Below are 4,562 nucleotides of genomic sequence, written 5' to 3' on the forward strand. Positions count from 1 at the left end.
AGGGGGAGTAGTGGGCCACCGCAACTAGGCCTAGAGGAGGGGGAGTAGTGGGATATTTGAGCCCGATGTAATATAAGATTGGAAAGGCTATTTGGTGGTGTAATTTTCTATTTTTTTGATACACATACATGTTGTATACTATGTATATAATTTTTTTGCCAAAAATTTTGGGTATTCAACTAAATACCCATGCATACATGTGGGGCCCGCACTTGGGTACAGGCCCGGTTTATTTTTTCTGAAACATCCATGCTATGCTCTGTTGTATATTATTGTGGCGCAGAAATCTTCCGATTGCAAACTGCATTAACAGTATTATTGTTTTTGTTGCTGAGGATAGATAGTATAGTACCTAACTTTGCACAGTGTCACATTCCACCCTTTTCTTCACCTTCATCATGAGCCCGTTCTTCATCTGCAGAGAGCTTCGGCTCAACGACGGCATGCCCTTCCACTAGCTCCACATCGAAGGTCCACGCCACGTTGGCAACGGCCGTCTTCACCTGCATCACCCTGATGTCCTTGCCGAGGCACATCCTGGGAAGGGGTGGAGCCAGGAATTACATATAGGGGGGCCGAACACGAACTGTAGATGTACCTGGCCGCAGGAGCAAAGCAAGGAATTAAGTATGGGGTAACATGTCTAAAAATGGTTTGCGAGTTATTAAGTTTGTGGATTCTAATCGGACAAGATTAGGTGATATGGTGGCATTGGTACGTAAAGAAGGAAGATTAGCACCAAAAGACTTCGATTTGGCGGTCTCGGATCGAAATCGATTCCTCAACTCCGGGGAGAATTGACTGATTGTATCTTGCAACGATGGTGCGCGCGTGCTATTTGTTGTTTGCGTTGTCTTTAGGAACCTTTCTCGAAGTTCAGGTGTGTATTATGTTGCACAAAACTGAAGATTAGTGTAGTCTTCTAAGATCAGTAAAGCTTCGCTTCTCAAAAAGATACCCCATGTTCTTGTAAAAGGAACCCGATGTCTTATTTTTAGGTTTGATCATACTTTCAAAATTAACACATAATTTACGTTACCCACGTTCCACAAATTCAATATTTGCTTGAGAAGCCAAAACAAACTGATTTTGAGATTTAGAAATAACAATTGCTTACTATTCCTAACTGTATATGTGCAATGCATATTTGGTTCCTGCTATACATTGATTTAGTCTAGGCATGCTCGAGGCTTGATCACTTAAAGAGCAAATCAACCTAATTAAGTGCCTGATGTTGTTTGGCTTGAAGCATGTAACTATTTTGCAGTATTGCACTTATAGGGATCAGAGAAATTTTCTCACGTGTTAGGGGGACCATGGCCCCTGCCAGCCCCCTCCCCTGGCTCCGCCTGTGATTCTAGGCCCCGAGCTGAAGGTCAAGAACTTGTGAGAAGGCATGTACCGCAGCCTGCTCATCCGAGAGCCACCTCTCCGGCCTGTACTCACGGCAGTCGTCGCCCCACATGCATGCTCTCCATCCTTGCCATGGCGTAGAGGGAGATCAGGATGGTATCGCAGGCGCGCACCTCGTGCCCGCTCGGCAGCGTGTCGTCGCCCAGCACGGTCTTGCGCTCGATCGGGGCCAGAGGGTGGAGCCGCAGGGGTCTCGAACACGGCAGCCTGCAGCTAGACCAGCTCTTTCGTCTCCTCCGGCGCAAAGGTTACCATGGCGTCTGGTCCTGCTTTGTTCGTGCCGGCTTTGTGCGACGCGATGGGCTCGAGCTCCTTGCGGACGGAGGGGGTCCTTGGCGATGTTGTACCATAACCAAGATAACCTTGTGCCGATCGTGTCCTGCCCGGCCGGCAATGAGGTAGTTGATGAGCTGCGTGGAGTACATCGTCGCGGTAGTCGGGGTCACTGATGTAGGAGGACTAAATGTTCAGCAACGCAGCAGCTTCATCTTCTTCCACTACTAAAAATGACCCTTTCACCACCAGTTCAAAAACGTCATCATCGCCGGTTCGACGACATGTTGGATTAGGGTCGACGTTGGATTAAGGTCGACTGTGATAGGTTGAACTATCACCACCGGGTCTAGAACCGGCAGTGACACCGTTTAAAAAAACAAAAAATAAAAATAAAAGAAGTCCGCTCGCACCACGCCCACTGACGGCTCCACGCGCCGCCGCCCGCTTGCCGTGCCTCCGCCCACGCTCCACCACCTGCTTGCCGCGCTTCGGTGCGCCTCCATCCGCGCGCCGCCGCCTGTTCGTCTCCGTGTCGCCGCCGGCTCGTCTCCGCCTGCTCGCCTCGGCCCGCACGCCGCCAGCGGCTCGCCTCAGCCCACGGCTCCGCGCCGCGGCACGCCTCCGCCTGCTCGTCTCGGCCCGTGGCTCCGTGCCCTCCGCACGCCTCCGCCTGCTCGCCTCGGCCCACGCGCTACCACGGCCGCGGTCCCCTTCGTCAGGAGAGGGGGTAGGGAGGGGCTGTGGCGTGGGAAGAGCGAGGGGCGGCTCCGCGCCCCGGCCTCACGCCGCGGTCCCTCGCGTCGCGGCAGGGGAGGGGCGGCGGGAGAGGGGTTGCAAGGTAGGGGTGGTGGCGACGGAGTGGGGGGTGGAGGTGGCGGTGTGGGAGGCGCGGCCGGGAGGGAAGGGGTGGCAAGGAAGGGGAGGTGGGGGAGTGGAGGAGCAGCGGAGTGCCAGAGGAGATGGGAGTGGAAGAAGAATGAGAGGGAGTCTGGGAGAGAAGGGAGAGGGAGAGAAAAGAAAACGAGGTTCACATCACTGTCGGGTCCTCCTACGACTCGGCGGTGATATAGGTATCACTGCCAGTTCGTAATACGATCCGAAAGTGATGCTATTTGAACGTATTATCGTCGGGTTATATTACGATCCGGCGGTGATGCCCACTATCACTGCCGGTTTGCACCAAACCAGCTGTGATAGAGCGTTTTCTATAACAGATTCTGTAGTGTTCTTCTTCGTCTCGTCTCTGAACAAAGTCACCATAGGCGATATGCTTACCCGTCTCCATCATCTTCACGACGAACTCACGCAGTACCGTCTGTGCGGTGGTGAGCCTCCTCTCCGGACCGATCCCTAGCCGTCTCATCACCTTCCAGCACAATGCCGGCCGGCATGGTGTGCCGGAAGAAGGGCACTCCATTTCGGTGTCCATGGCGTCCATGACGTGCATGGGCGGCATGGCTGGGGACAGGAGGCCAGGGTCGGCGCCGAAGACCGGCGTCGAGGTCACGTCGAACGCGTACCTCGTGTTCAGCCGCTGCATGTCGAACGGCGTCCACCATGCGCGTCAGGAAGGGGAGCGGGCCTCTCTCCACCTTGCCGCGGCAGGAGTGGGTTATCAGGGCTAGCATCCGCGGGTTGCTCAGGATTCTCTGGATCTTTGCGCGGTGCTGGTGGCGGGGCTCGCCGTCGACGGTGAAGAAGCTCCCTCTCATGACGTCGAAGACCTCGGCCTCGCCCTTGGGCTAGTTCGCGTGGTTGGCGGTGAAGATGTGCCGGACATTTCGCAGGTCACTGGTGAGGAAGAACTGCATGCTCGTTGCGAGTGGCCCGTGCACCTTGAAGTTGCAGCTGGAGGCGGAAAGGAGAAGGGTGATGTAGTCGTGTACGTTATTGAGGTTGGCAAAGATGGCAGGGAGAATGCCTACTACCGACCATTTCACCGGGAGAAGCAGGTTTGCTGATCTTCTGTATTTGATAAAGAAGTAGTAGAATGGAACGAGGAGAGGAACTACGGGGAACACTAGCCGTGGAGAGGAAAGAGCCATTGTTGTGTTGGGGTCAAGGATGGATTGCATTGCATGCCTTGCTTTATGGCTCCATATATATATATGAAATTGTACAGGTTACAATATAGTTTATATCTTCAAAAATCTGTAAGGTCCGGTTTGGAACCTTGGAATTGAATTCCATTCTAAAAATTATAATTTAGACACAAACCTATTAATCTAATATGATTATATACAAAATATATTTGTATACTATTGTTGGCCATATGAGAAAGATATTTATGTGCTATTTTTCTACTATAGAGGAGTGATCCAAAAAACGTGTTATAAGTTACTGAATAGAAACAGCTTGTGGTGTATAGAATCAATTTCCATCTTCCATCGTATAAATGTAGGATAGGCTTATATCTAAACTTCGGAAAGTGGTTAGAAAGTGGTGGGACGTCAAATTCTAAGCCAAATAGCCTAGAGTTTCGTACAAGTAGTTGTTTGATGCATTATGAGGGTTGAATTTAGAGGTACTTTCTCCATCCCAAATTAATAATTTGTTTTGATTTTTTTAGATTTATAGTTTTTTTGCTATACATCTATATATATATTATATTTAGGTGTATAGCAAAGCCTATAAATCTAAAAAAATCAAGACGACTAATAATTTAGAACGAATAGGGTAACTTAATTGAGAAACAATCTCTAGTCGCGCGGAGTCCAAGCTCCCCAAACCTCCCACCCCCATGGCTTCCATCCCCTTGCCTCCCCTCCTCTCCCATCCTGCGCCCTATCTTCCTCGGCGCCCCCCCCCACCCCCGCAATCCGCAGCGGCCGGCGTCCACGCCTGCTCGGCCCTTCGCGGGCCGCATCCCCACT

General features: G+C 51.6%; 1 pseudogene; it reads right to left on the reverse strand.

The window, feature by feature from the left end:
* Positions 1 to 352: 352 nt before the first annotated feature.
* On the reverse strand, positions 353 to 3,734 carry LOC112890307 (annotated as a pseudogene).
* Positions 3,735 to 4,562: the final 828 nt, after the last annotated feature.

This window comes from Panicum hallii, chromosome 4 (genome assembly GCF_002211085.1).
Source record: "Panicum hallii strain FIL2 chromosome 4, PHallii_v3.1, whole genome shotgun sequence".
Classification (NCBI taxonomy): domain Eukaryota; kingdom Viridiplantae; phylum Streptophyta; class Magnoliopsida; order Poales; family Poaceae; genus Panicum; species Panicum hallii.